The 14,901-nt window shown below is 38.3% G+C and overlaps 3 long non-coding RNA genes and 1 pseudogene across 4 annotated transcripts; 2 read left to right on the top strand and 2 right to left on the bottom strand.

The window, feature by feature from the left end:
- The window catches only part of LOC145212396 (uncharacterized), a 182,923-nt pseudogene that overhangs the window by 162,252 nt on the left and 5,770 nt on the right, over positions 1–14,901 (top strand).
- LOC145214347 (uncharacterized) lies at positions 530–7,880 on the bottom strand. Its single transcript, XR_013857024.1, has 6 exons — positions 7,600–7,880; positions 7,308–7,500; positions 6,507–6,691; positions 6,298–6,433; positions 5,734–5,822; positions 530–2,596 (listed from the first exon to the last, which is right to left on the bottom strand). It is a non-coding gene; the product is annotated as an uncharacterized LOC145214347 (long non-coding RNA).
- LOC145214348 (uncharacterized) lies at positions 3,914–5,228 on the top strand. 2 transcript variants are annotated; one of them, XR_013857026.1, is made up of 3 exons: positions 3,914–4,057; positions 4,122–4,207; positions 4,310–5,228. It is a non-coding gene; the product is annotated as an uncharacterized LOC145214348 (long non-coding RNA). The 2 variants fall into 2 exon arrangements; XR_013857025.1 differs by having other exon boundaries at positions 3,920–4,057; positions 4,140–4,207.
- On the bottom strand, positions 13,352–14,452 carry LOC145212400 (uncharacterized). The gene is made up of 3 exons (XR_013856687.1): positions 14,264–14,452; positions 14,097–14,200; positions 13,352–13,953 (listed from the first exon to the last, which is right to left on the bottom strand). It is a non-coding gene; the product is annotated as an uncharacterized LOC145212400 (long non-coding RNA).

Genomic DNA, 14,901 nt, shown 5'->3' with positions numbered 1-14,901 from the left:
CTAGTGGAATGCGAGTAGAAAACGAGGGAGTAACAGACGTTTGGCTTTTCCTTGGCCATTTTCCGAATTTTCCGGTAAACACCTAAAATTTAAAAGTTAGTTCGCGGGCCGCACAAAAGCCCTCTTAGGGCCACACCGGGTCGCGAGTTTTGAGATCCCTGCATTAAGCCAATAGAAAGTATGTTATGACGTGATAAAACATGAATATGCAGTGAGTAGTGTAGCTTTAATTTGGTGGTGTGAACAGTATCATATGCTATAATGATAAAATACACAAAAACAAATTGAAAACAAAAAGTTACAAAAAAAGGTTTTGCGGCGGCACACCCAGCATCATCTTGCGGCACACTGCACTAGAACATACAAAGAGAAAGAATATACATAACCTGCTGTACGAACCCGCACAAGTCTACAATTAACGACTGCCTTAAAGGTTGGGCTAAGTATCTGTACAAGTGCCGATTTTTCGCTTACAATTTTGTTGAACTCGAAACCAATAATTTCGTTTATTAGTTCTTTACCTTTTCACTTGATTGGTGAGTTGAGTTTATTTCGCTTGGTGAAAAAAAAACATAGCGACACAATAGTTGCACTAAACCAAAACAATCACCAAGTCAGAAATAGCTGCGCAACGTTGAAATGTTATGGAGCGCAAAACAGTTTGGTGATTCATGATTAAATGCGCTGCAGCTTCACTGTATTATAAGGCGCTATGTGACGGGAGCCCACAAGAAAGTGAGTGTGGCGCGCAGTGCGTATAACTCGACTGGGGGAAGCGTTGGTGGGACCAGTCAAGGGGTCCCTACAACCTAACCACCGTGTTAGGGAAAGAGGATGGGGTTTCGACAGAAAAAGAAACCACTGAAAGAAATCTTGCTGGAAAGTTTCAAGCGCCGGAAAGAAGAACACACCACAAATCTGTAGTCTGCATTAATAGTTGACTTTTGACATACTGCAGATTGTATTGTTGATAAAGTTGTTTAGGGCGTTGACAAGGTCATTTATAGTAAATAAGGATACTAGTCGAGACACTTAAACGAATTACGTTGAGCTACTAACACTGGAATTTGGCTGGCGCCCGATCTGGGAATTTCTGGTAAGTGACGCAACGGGGCATAGGCGTTTATGGTGCTGACTCAGCAATTTGGGTTTATATTAAGAATGATTGCTGAGTCAGCACCATAAACGCCTATGCTCTGTTGCGCCACCTACCAAACCGGACGTAAGCCGAGTTCCAGTGTTAGTAGTTCTACCAATGAAATAAACCAAAAAAAAAAACGCATGAACATGAAATAAAAAAGTAAAACAATGTACAAGACTACACCACTGTGACAAAAAATGCGGTTCTCATTTAAAAACAATAAAAAAAACTGCTAGAGAATAAATAAGAACTCTGGAAGCTTGTGGGTGAGAGTTGCTTAACTTGAACAAAACTGTACAAAAGGTGACAATTGCAAAACATAAGGACTTGTGTTACAGCGCAGTGCCATACCTGAGTCGGCTAACGGTGCAAAAGTAAAACAATAAAACGTGCAATTAATGCGACAACAGTTACACATAAACGCTGTATTATCTGTTTCGTGGTGGAAGTATAATCATTTGTGTATGCGAGCGTGGAAACAAATGCAAGGGAAAGTTTACAACAAGGTTCTTAAATCTCGTGCAAATAAAACGCAGTGACGTTTGTGATAGCGTTTGCATTACCAATATGGTCAGGAACGTCATTCTAAGCACCTGGACCAGTATGTTGCATTGATTGCTGATTGACACCAAGGCCATAATAAGGTTTAAAGAGGTTTGATTTGGCACGTGTAGAGCAAATGTTTACAAACATCATGAATGTTATTTTGTGCGGTGTGAGGGATATTATGTGGGCATTCAAGCATCCACATTATCTGGAAAACCACAACAGTAAGAGTTGAATTTTGTAAAGATATTTTCTTGCGGCAATTGCAAGCACAACATCACACATTTTAACTCTGGTGCATCACCTAGCGGAATAAAATGTCAGGGTATGAGCATTTTGAAAAACGCAGGACTAAGAAGTGACGTTTGGTAAATATAAGAAAGGTGTAAAACAAGGCTGGTAATCCCGCGATATACAACTCAGGGAAAAAGTAACTCTTGAACATCCAGAAAAAATAATCTCACAACTTCAAACAAGTTCTTTGGACACTTCGAGTTCGCATCTTTTGCAAGTTTAAATTTGTTTTGTAAAAATGCCGAGGTAATAAAAATCCCATAACCCGAAACCCCTGTGGAAACACTTTATTAAATTTATACATGATGTGCATGTTTACTTTATGGTCGAGGCAAACAAGTTAATTATGTGAAGCATTGTTTACTGGCGGATCTGAAATAACAAACATCTTATGGAAGGCGATTCCGTCTCTGTGAAGATGGACACGCTGGATGAAGCAGTCGTGTCAAACTCACTCACAGCGTGAGACAGAATGTCAGCGACCACTGAGTTGATTGTCGTGTTGACGAAAATTTCTTGTGGTCCCCGAGTCAGATTTGCACCAGAATAAACACTCACCTCGGATGTCGTTGCAAGACGTCCCTCGTCCCAGCCGGGATATTTTATGACTTGACACTAAGGAAAAAATGTCAACTTTGTGAATTGCTACGTCGTATGAACTATAATGCTAAGGCTTAGTTAAGTTTTCAAATCGTCGCATGTTTCATACGGAGACAACTGGCCGCTAGTGGCGCGATGCGCTGTCAGTTGTCCAAAAATGATGGGTTTTGGGTTGTTAGTAAAGTCACTCCGAGTAAAAATGTTTGTGACGTAATATCTAACGACGGTTCAAGTTGGTCGTACAAGACAATATGTTATCTCGAAAGTGTCCACAGTCAATGTTAGGCATCATATTGCCACAATTAAAAAAAAACATATTCAACGACAAACCACATTTAATTATGTATGTTAAGCAGTAGTATAAACTAATGGTCACTGAATTTTTCACAAGAACTTGTATACATTTGGTAATGATGCACGAGGAAGAAATAGTTTTCAAACCTGAAAGCTTGTGGTATTTCTGCCGTATTATTTGATGCCAGATGGTGCGACTTGTAAATTGCAAAATGGTGTGGAATATATAGGAGTCACATCTATCAAACAATGCTTCTTGCTTCCATTAGAGATAACAAAAGGCATATGTTTGCGGGCGACTATGACTGTTTTATATTCTCGGTGTTGTAACAAATGTTGGCTATTCTGCGACACTAGATGAATGCGATCCTACATTTTGTTGCATTACTTTGTGTGCAGTTAATTACGTTTCAATATTTATGTCAAGCTTTATTTTATAAATTTAATCGGAAATGCCCGAAATGGACTAACTACAGGGAACGTTTGTATATAGAGTGGGACACAGAAATTGGCACAGCAGTGTGTACAAGTTGGGTTATCAGGCACCTCTGGGTTATCAGGTTTAAATAGTGGCGTAAAACTGACAACTTTTATTGTAATCGTAAAATACACGCCTTTAATGCGCCCGACGTTTACCACTTTTTCGAATCTACCACTGTGACGTACTTTCATGGGTGGTGAATTGTCGGCTTCAGCGGCAAGTCGATGTGTGTTAACAAATCCGCCAGTGGGCGCTATTGATTCACGATTTAGTCTTAGTCGGGGATTTCCCGTTTGTTGTTTGCTGCAAAATTTGGTAAGCACTTAATGTAAAGCGGCAGGTCCTGAGTTACCGTTGTCAAGAAGAAATTAGCGAATTTGGCGCGAAATACTAAAAATGGTGCTTTAAGCCCAGGTAAACTCTTAAACTAGTTATTAAGCGAAAATAGTCAATTAGCTGAGTTAAAAGACACCGTCCTTTTTGTGCGTGACCCCTATCGAGGTTATTCGCTGTAGCAAATTAGAGGTAAATGTGTTGCAACGGCCGGTAAGTTATTTTTAAAAAGTCAGCAAATCCTTTTTGCAAGGGGTTTTCGCTTTTTGGGCTTAAAACGTCGCAGTCCATTTTGTTAAATGCTGTGATACGCCTAATTATACCGTACAGTAGTCGATTCTACGATTTTAAGTTGTAGCCTGCTAGTGGTAAGTAACAAGTAATCATTTTGTGATTATTGCATCATTTTTAAGTAAAGATGTTTATTTTAAGACTTATCTGTACATACAGGAGCGCTGCTGTTAAACAAACCTGTTGTGTCCTATGACTTCTGCGCCAACTATGTCATCATACTTGTGGTAAGTTTGTGTATGGCCCAATTTCATAAAAGCTAATGCATGTCTCTCATATCCTAATTCCTAATAATACATGCCACTACCTATTTTTTACTTTTGTTTTAGATAAATAAATAAGAGATTTACTGGGAGAACAGATACTTTCTATTAATGATCAATCTTTTATCTCATATACCTGCTGGATGCCAACCAACAGAACTGTCATAGCCAAAACTTATCAAATCTTCACAAGGAAAAGCACTTTTGCCAAACACCAGCAAAGTCAGTGATAAAGGACATCTAAAATCAGCTTTATTATATGGTTTTGAAAAGCAAACTTGTTACTTTTAAACAAAAAACTCCCAAATTGAAAAATTCCGGCAATTCAGATAAACCTCCAAGTTGCTCCAAATACACAAGTTAGGGGATAAAAGTGTGACAAGTACAGTTCCAGTCAAACTTTGCAGTATTTTACATCAGTTTTACTTTGAAATGTTTCCTTTCTTTTTTGTCATTGTCAGGATGCTTGCTGTTTGCATGTGACCCAAGAGGTGCAAATATGCTCTAGCTCTACCACTATTTTACCCAAACTAAAAATATCTGTACAAGCCAACCCAACTAAACATTTTATGACAGGCATACTATGGTGAATTGTAGAAAAAAAAAGAGAAAGCTTAACAAAAGTATAAACAATCTACAAATTTTTACTACTATTATAAGACTACAACATCATATTAATTGAGAAATTTAAAACCAACTTCAAAAGTAAAGCAACAATGAAAATGAATTTTCAAACTTTCTGCATAATTATGTTCTTTAATTGTGTTTAGCCAACAGTAAATTGCAAAATAGATTGCATGTGGTAGTATCCCTTTAGCATCCCTGGAGAACAAATGTTCTCATTTGCAAAATGAAAGACATTATTTTATCTTTTACGAGTTTCGTTCTGCTGTGTTTTATACTGTAATTTAAATTTGTGTATGATGTTTTTAACAACTATGTACTGCATTTTACTTTGCTGCAAAATAAAAATAATGCAACAGTTTTTTTTTGTAACATTGCTATACAAGTTAGAAGTGACCAGGAAAAAGCTCAAACAAGCGATAGCAAACATTAACATTTTATGCAGCCAAAATGCAAAAAATGCTGTGTGCAATTTTACTGGATTAACTCCACATTGGGTATAAGAATAGAAATTTGGATTGTAGCAATGAACCAACATTGGTCCTAATTAAAATAATATTTTGTATGATGTCAAACACTCAAAAACCTAATTATGCAACTTTAATGTCTGACAGCGACCATCTTTTTCATTTATCCTTGTTTTACATCTAAATACTAACTTTTTATTTAAAAAAATCAATAAAAATATTGAAACATATAGCAAAAAAGGTTTATACCGCATCATTTACCCTGTGTAACAAGTGGCAAATAGCTTAAACAAGTAATGCGGGAGTGTGGTTATGACGTCATAAGCGCCTTTCATTTTGATTGTTATTTTTGTGTATCAACCGTAACTCAGGACCTGCCGCTTTACATTAAGTGCTTACCGCAAAATTTGTCCTTCGTCACATTTATCAAGTGCCGTTCCACTTCAGTGATTCCTCCAACTAGTTGGTATTTGAATAGAAAGGTAGGACTGTAAGGGAAATGGCATCACAATATAAGTTGTTAAGTAAACATTTAAAGCTCCACCAAGTAGTATTTATGTAATTTTAAAATGCACCTGCTGCGAATTAAAGAATCAAAATTGAAACAGCATTAAGTTGAAAATGATACACATATTTAAATTAAAGTTAGAATGAGTCCCCTCACAGACTATTATGTACTTAAATGTAATAAATAAACTAGAGATTGATAAAAAAAGTTCATTGCTAAACATGAGTAACACAATAAATACGACAACTAATCTAATTATGTATATAAATACGACAACTAAACTAATTATGTATATTCAATTTAAGGTTATGGTAAACACAAAACTTCCTGAAAGCACAAAACATGAACTATAGCACAACATTATATATGCAGATTCGGCATTGGAAGAGTTAAGTTAATACTACTTGTAATTTGCACTTTTGCACAAGTCGAAGAAAAAAAACTGAAATACAAACCTGCAAAAAGACATAATGGCTTTTGGTATCCCAAGTAAATCTTGCAAATCAGTGATTATTATCATGACTGCATATCTGTTATGGCCATCAGCAGTCAAAATTTCAAGATGTCAGCAAATCAGTTTTAAGTCTCATTCTGAAAATCAACAGTTTTAAATAAACATTCACAAATTAACACAAATATCAATGCAAAAACACAAAACTTTTACCTATTTTCATTAACTGTAAAAATTTCATCTATAAACTTGTGTCCAAATAGTTCACTTTCGAACCTTGTTCCCATACAATAATGGAACATTTGGCCAATTCATGCTTTTATTATCCAGTAAGTGGGGTGTTGTCGTGTGATCCATGATCTGGATTGTTACATCACTGAGTAGTAATGTTGTTGGTCCTGTTTAAGAAAACATATTGCGTTGGGTAGACATATTCTACATATTCAACCTAGTATAGAATTGAAGGTAGAAAACTTTAGCGGAATCAAACTAAGTAAAAACAATATAAAAGTGACATTTAGAAACAATAAGCTTATTACAAAGTAACACAACATCAATGCTAAAATTCAAAAAACTGAAACAAAAAAGGCCAATTTTTGCTTTATCTTTGCTCATTAGTGAGTGGGGCATAGTCAAAAGATCAATAATTTGAACTGTCATTTCAGGATTGTTACAGCATTGAGTGGTAATGTTGTTGTTTGTGGTGATCATAATAAGGAGAAGATAAAAGAAATATTACATTGCAGAGACATACTTTAAATTTCAACCTGATATTTGTCCATAATTGAATGCAGAAACACTACCAGAATTGTACAGAGTAAAACTAATATAAAAGTAAATGGGGAGTTGCTGCCAGGCATACATTTTTAGCAAATAGCTCTTCTAGCAGTTTTTATTAAAACTAGCCAATGTTTCGACGTCTGAATATAAAAGTGTTATTTGGAAAGGATAGACTCGTTACAAGATATAAATCAACATTTAATATCAGCACAATATAACTTTTAAAAAAATAACCTCAGCCAAGGGTCATTTTTACAGAGAAATACAGATTGCAATATGTGGATGTGGAGAATTCAAATCTTATATGTTTAGGCAGAAACTTGTAAAGCATGAAAACAACATCAAGATTTTGTCTGGAAATGGATCAACTAATCAAAGTCCTTGCACAGTTACATAATATCTTTGCATTTTCGCATGTTGTAACATCCTGCAAAAAATAGTTCACACTTTTCAAACTTTTAAGAATCAGGTTTAAAACAACACACAAGTAATCAAACCAGACTAAACAACACAACTGCAAACTTACCAAGTAAACAGAATAGCTGTTGATGAAAATTGAAAAAGCATGAAAAAAGTGGGATAGATTAAACTGGAAAATGCCTAGGCTTAAATCATTGTTGATCAGAAATTCGCACGCACTTTGTCTGCACTTTAATTATGACATCATATTCACACTGTGGTTATTTGTGACATCATAATCGAATGCCTGAACATTGAAGCATCAGCCGTTCATTGAGTAATATGATAGTTTTTATTTGATGGGTTGTGGCTGCAATCGTGAAATTTTTATTACCTGTTAACATAAATAATTACCTTAACAACACTTCCACAAAAGATTTTTTTCCTGATTGCTTTTAGTTATTTTGCGGTCATGCAAAAGTAATACTTTCGTTTGGTCTTTTTTGCCAGTGCAAACATCCCATGAGGGATAAGTAAAGTCACAAAGTTAAACTGAAGGGACGTATTTCGAATTTGGTAGTGTTTTTAAAGCTTGGTTTTTTCATTAGGTTTGCATACACAATAGACTTCCCTTTCCACGAAATACCATAAACAGTAGAAAGATACTGGTAGCATAAAATCTAGTAGTTGGTCTCATCCCGTAAAGGACTCATATTTGTATATTGTAGTAAACCCAGTAATCTAACATCATAAACATTGCTCACATCCGAAGCGGCTTGTAGTGCGCAATATTTTCACGTGAAACGATAGGATTGATTAGCCACGCAAACACCGTCTGGTACAACCTAACAACGGTATAACTGGGGCAACGGTTGTAGCCATTTCCACACGGTCGCTGCGTGTCTGAACGACACGGGTGGCGTAAACACGGCCAAGCTGGCGTAGACGATAATCTATGTCGGTGACTGCCTTCTGGCCTCCAATCGATTAAAATTCCTTCCACTTGTCTTCGAATATATTTCCACAGGCCTCGCGGGTTTGATGCTGGTGTTTCTTGGGCTCGCGCATAAATATTGAGTCCGAGAAGGGTTCTTCAGCTCGGGACTGTATGATCTCGTCGCGATATCCAATATATGCAGAATACTGTTAAATCCGTTTAAGGCACCTTTCTTGGATGATATAATACTTCCCTCGCCGTGACCGGCTCCTGCGCGATCAGACGAAATTGCGTCGTATAGGTCGCGCTAACCGCCGACGCGGGCTGGTCGACTGTAGTTGCCCCAGTTAACCGAAGGCGCTATACATCAATCTTTTGACCTGGTTGCAAAGTTTTTTATGTCCGAACGTCTTTGATTAGAACAAAACTGTTTGTCGTTTTTCGAGTCTTCGATAAACTTTGTAAGTCCCGGCGCTTCAAGTTAACCCCAAACACTTTGTCAGTTTTCGAGCCTAATCTGAACTGAAGCAGGTTAGCCTTTTCTTTAGCTCCTGCCTATCCAAACGTTAACATAAAAATGGCATTTATCACCAAAATCGCGGTTTATACAAACATGTGTGAGGGGTTTTCCCACCGATATGAGCGATCAAGTGGACGTTCATTGGTCAGGAGGAATTCGGCGCCGTTTATGGAGCGCGATGTATATTGTGTGACGCTTTTTAGCTCGTCCGCAGCTACGTTACGGCTATACATATAAGTCGATCCTACGTTTTAAATTATTGCATAGAACCACTACAGCCGTTACTACAAATTGTTTATGTCGCGCGGGCTTTTAATCTATGGTTGGCGCGTAAGAAAAATCATGATTGAGGGTTGCCTTTTTTAAAATTGTTGGTTCATTTTTGTCTCTCCATTTGAGCGTTGACAGTTTAATTGAATTTGCCAATGCTACTGGTTCCAAGCAACAGTAGCGTTTCTTGCTTAGAAAAACAAACGACCTTTGTGAATTGTAATCCATATTCCTGCGTACGCGTTGGTCGTCGCGCCGAACATTAGGGTTTTGTAACGTTGCACCCAACCGTCGCAACAGGAACAAAACGACATTTGGCGTGGTAAGGTATAACCTTTGAGTTCCGATCTTTTGTTTCAACGGTGGGAAATATGCGCGGCAATCGTTCGCTTTATTCACTTCGGTGTAGATGTGCGTCCTCTTTTCAGAAAGCCACGACGACGCGATATCGTCTTTCATTCTTTTTAGTAACCGACGCCGCACTCGTAGGTTAAATAGAAGGGCATCATTATGTGTCGGTTTATTTCGGGAGATTTAGAATCGAGTGTGTAGTGTAAGCCCTGTTTGAGACAGTTTATTTTTTTTTCACTGGGTTCGAACCAGGCGCGCCAGACCATTCAGCCAGTTCCTGCCCATAAAGGTTTATTTTCAAGTTATGTTTTTTATCGAACATGATACACAACATACTGGATAAGTGTTATACCGTATTATTTTTATTGTAAGCCGCCTTTGATTAAATCAGCTGTAAGGTGTGGTGTTACCAGACGTTCAGAATTTTTGGCGTAAAATCTGTGTCCGAAATTAACGTTAAAAACACTGGTAATTATCCAGAATTCTATGGCCAAGTAGCCTAAAATCCCAATTCACAGAAGTTTTTACAATTCTCTTCCTGGGGCCCTGAAGGTTTGAATTTTAACTGTCATTTGTGTTGTTTTTGATGCACGGTGCTACCTTCATTCATGCGAAACGACAAACATCATATCAGCACGAATTGAAAGGCGATTTGGTGATATTTTGGGTCTCAAAGCCTGCAATGCAACAACAATTTGATATATTGACCATTTGGAATAATGGTGTTAACCGTAATGTGTATTTTAAGCTACAACAAAACGCATCCTATTTGAAAATTTTGCAAAACAAGTAACAAAATTTAGCATGTAACGCAAGACGTACGAACGGCGGGGATAAAACTTTATAAGCGACGGCTTACAATCAAACAAATACGGTAACAAAAGTGAGTTTAGTAGTTTACTTTAGTACTTGTTTTATTAATTCCCGTCTTGGTGTTGTTACACTTACACTGGAGTAAGTAGAAAGACTTTATTAGTAGAAAAGTTGGTTACTTGCAGGTTCATTTCAGCAGAATTCGTTTGGCGTTGAAAGTGATTTAGCTTTTAATTCAAATTTGTTGGTGTAGTAAGAAGTATCACCTAAACGCTTATTGATGGTCCAATCGAATCAGGCCGGTCTTCTAAGAATTCCCGTATGGTGTTTCCCCAAAAAGCTGACATGCGCAGCGTACGAGGCTGGCAACGGCGCTTTTAGCAGGCTTACACCGACAGAGCGCCAGACCTGGATGGTAAATCGTAGTAGTGGAAATTACCACTAAAGTTACACAAAAAAGGTACACAAAATTCAGGGCAGTATGGCTAAATCAGGTAGGAAGTTCCACCCATGAATTCCACCATTGTAAGTCTTTAGCCAAGGCCAGTGGTTCCCAAACTGTGGGCCATGGCCCAGTACTAGGCCACCAAGATATTTTCAACGGACAACAGTGCCATTTGAACAGATTCTACTGATTTGTTATACAGTAGATATTATGCGCTTTGTTTTGAAAAACATAATATTTGCGAAGAATTCTGAATCTTGTAGCCAAATATCAGGAGCATGTATCTCATTAAAAATAAATTGCTAGAAACTATTTCGCTTATTGTTGAGTGTTTTTTTGTGCCCAAATTTACAGAACGTAGCGAGCCACGAATCGCTATTAAAAAGACATATGGGCAACAGACCAAAAACGTTTGGGAACCCCTGGCCTAGGCTAAAGGTGGTAACCAACATTTGCTTAGTGGCCACCTATTTGCTGTTGTACCTTAAACGTTTCTCAAATAAGTCAAAGAAATGGAGGGGTATGCAACCCCTGGCACGTGTGCCAACGATATACTTACACACAGAATAAGCTATTGCTGCCAGGCATATCCACACGGAAATAACAAGTTATTCGGAACACACGAATTAAAAAGTTGCCGAACCCTGTTGTAGACTGCAGACTCTGAACGGCCGACCTGCAAGGCTGAGCCTAACAAAAGGGTTTGTGACATTGAATCCCACCCCGCCCTTTCCCACACAAATCACACTTTCCGAATCTTTTGTATTAATCCACAGCGACAACAACCACAGCGTCTTACACAAACTGGAACGGCACTGGGACGGAAACGGTTTTCTAAGCAAGCTAACCAAACACATTGACATATGTCAACGCACAAAAATGCCGTTTAAATGACGCACTCACCAACTATTTTGCGACACAGGTCAACAGGCACAGTACACGTATCAACAGTTGCAAGACGATAAAACAATGGCTGCGCGCACTGTAGGAAAACACAGCATGCAGTAAGCCACATGTAAAATACATGAATTAACCCTTTAACTGCCACGGGCGCATAAATGCGCATGGAGACATGCCTCGTTGTTAACAGCGACAAAAATCGTATTAGTGCGATTTTTTTTTTCCAACTGGGGTGCGTTGGAAAGCTTATGCATATTGGCTTCAATTTATTTGAAAAAAATGATATGTTAGTATTTGAAAAAAATTAATTACAGTAAGGAGAAAGTGAAAATTCAGAAAAAAACAAGTTTTTTTCAAATTTTTGTTTTTAATAGGTAATAAGTCAAATTCAACACTCACCGACAATCACGGGGAAACAGCCTTCACTTGAAGATTAATTAGTCAGTCGTCACAATATTTAATTTAGCCTTATTCGTCTCTAAAAAATGCAATGCATTGACGTAAAAAATATCAGAAAATATGAGTAAACCTGCAAAGCGGTAAACTGAGTTGCACAGCGCTGCAAGATTTTCTGAACTTGCTAAAAACTTCACGTTTCGGTCTCATGGCGTAAACTTTTGCCCTTTTTTCTGGTACGCTTCCATCAGGTAGAAGGTTGTGCCCCAGCTTCTTTCGCTGCACATATTTGATCAACTACAGCAGCAGCGTTCAATTATTCAACCGACAATGATCCACGATTCTCCTTCAACTTGTCACGCCGAACACGCAACAGTAAAAAAATTAAAAAAGCCAGGCGATACTCTTTTTTAAACGATGCAACGAAGAGTACCCATGGATGATCCTCTACAACGGACTGCTTCTCTACAACCATATGTATGGAGACTTACTGCTTTTTTACATGACTGAACTCAGCAGGTAAGTCGGGTAAAACAATCAGACTTACATGTCGGTGATCCTAAGACTCCAACAAAAACTGCTGACCCCGCAACCAGCATACGTCACTAACGCTTCCGACATCACCCTACGTGACTCCGCGCCCGCTGGATTAAGCTCTGAAGAAACATATGTCTCTAGCTTGAAGGACCCTTTTGCATTTAAATCTTGGCGATTCCATTGGCAACGAACGTAGGGAATCCTTTTTTCGAGTACCTGGTGCTCTGTAGGTAGGCATTGGGGTCGGTCCAGAACACAGACCGAAACATTGGTCTGAACCAAGCTCTCGTCGCATTATTTCATCAAGTTTTACAGATAAAATCGCCGCTGTTCCTATCTAGGGTTTGACACTGTGTTCAGCGACGCTAGTCGTCACTTGCCAACAAGAACCACGCAGTGAACACGCGAACCAACGTCGGCCACCTCTGAAAAGACACAGCTCTGCATGCCACGGTAGAAGCATCTCCAAAGTGATGTAACTCCCAACTTGGCTCGTCGCCGAAATTATCGTGCCCAAACCAGTAAAGCAAGATTCACACCAGACGCGGTTGGCGGATAGCGACGCGTTTTTGCGTTCGACGGCAAGCGACGGGGTATTCACACCAGACAGCGACTTGCCGTGACGGCGTGATTTTCTCGATTGAAGCGGCTGACGGCAAAGTTAAATCGGATTTAACTTTTCCGTCAGCCGCGCAAGACTGCTAGGGCTCTGCACACCAGACGCGGTTGACGGTGGCGGCTAGCGATGTCAGCGCCGGCGGTTGTTGGCGGATTTTGCGCGTAACGTTTGACGCGACGTTGGCCGTTCACACCGGCAATGCGGTTGGCGTCAACGACTTTTGTTGCTAAGAAAACTGGGTCAATGTGCTCGACATATTGAGTGTTTCTACGTCTTAAGAAAGTTGCTACAAAATTCCTTTTAGTTTATTTTGTGACAAAATATAATGTTGAGCATCATTCCACGGTAAAATGTTTCCAAAAACAATTAAAACAGCGACATTGGATTAAGTTTACTTCTGTCATTGCTGTTGAAACACACTTTTCTGTTTTATAGCCACTTTATGTTTCAAAGTTGGTAATATAATTGCAATAACATAAATAAACACATTTTAGAAAACACAAGATTGCAGAAATGCAAAGAAAACAATCATATAACAAAATACAAAAAAAAGCTTAAATGTAAAAAGATGCATGTACATGAACTTGCACATTGTTGCACAATCACAATGATGCTAGATGTTGTCAAATGAAAAACTTGTATTCTTTGGCTTGTGGCATACTTTTCTGAAGCTTGTAACTTCATCAATTTGCTCTGTAAAATTAGATAAGTTTTTTTTATTGGGAAATTGCTTTCTATAGTCTGACAAACATGTCACAAATTCATAACTTGAACTCTAAGGAAACATATGGAACAGTTGATGAGCAGAAACTACAATTTTATTCAAGTATACCAACCTGGAAATCCATATACAACATTTTCTTTCTTTGTTTATTGAACAGGTGCACTGGAGTTGCTGAATCACACATAGACATGGAGATTAGGAAAAGTACCCACAATTCTGCAACAAATCATAGTTGTTAAAGGAGCAATACATTTAGAATTTATACCAAAATTCACCTACGCATAGGCTCATATGAATAGTGTTTCCATCCTGGTAAGATTTCAACAGCAGCACCTTCTTTGTACTTTTCTTTTTGCAAAGTAGTGGTAACATAATTACAAAATCATTTCATTAAAAATGACCAGTTGAATTAAAAATGACCAGCCCAAACTGAACAAAAAGCTGTGAATAAAAGTTCTTTAAACCACTGGGAAGAAAATTTTTGTGTTCGGTACTTAATTTCAAACTGTTTACAAAAATAACAACGACTATTTTAAACTAATTTGCTAAAAACAGCCAAAAAACAATTAAAACAAGACAATTTGTACCAAAACAATCAGTACTTAATTGACTCAAATTGACAAAAAGACCTAAATCAAACAAAAATGTATCATAAACAAGTCGAGCACCCGCCGAATACCAAGTTTTTCATCCAGCAGTCTAGCGCGGCTGACGGAAAAGTTAAATCCGATTTAACTTTGCCGTCAGCCGTTTCAACCGAGAAAATCGCGCCGTCACGGCAAGTCCCTGTCTGGTGTGAATACCCCGTCGCTTGCCGTCGAACGCAAAAACGCGTCGCTATCCGCCAACCGCGTCTGGTGTGAATCTTGCTATACAAATTCGAAATACATCCCTTCAGTTTAACTTCGTGACTTTAC

This window comes from Phallusia mammillata, chromosome 2, assembly GCF_965637545.1.
Source record: "Phallusia mammillata chromosome 2, kaPhaMamm4.hap1.1, whole genome shotgun sequence".
NCBI classification, from domain to species: Eukaryota; Metazoa; Chordata; class Ascidiacea; order Phlebobranchia; family Ascidiidae; genus Phallusia; species Phallusia mammillata.
The sequence above is the reverse complement of the archived record's forward strand: the minus strand, read 5'-3'. Positions and strand labels throughout refer to the sequence as shown.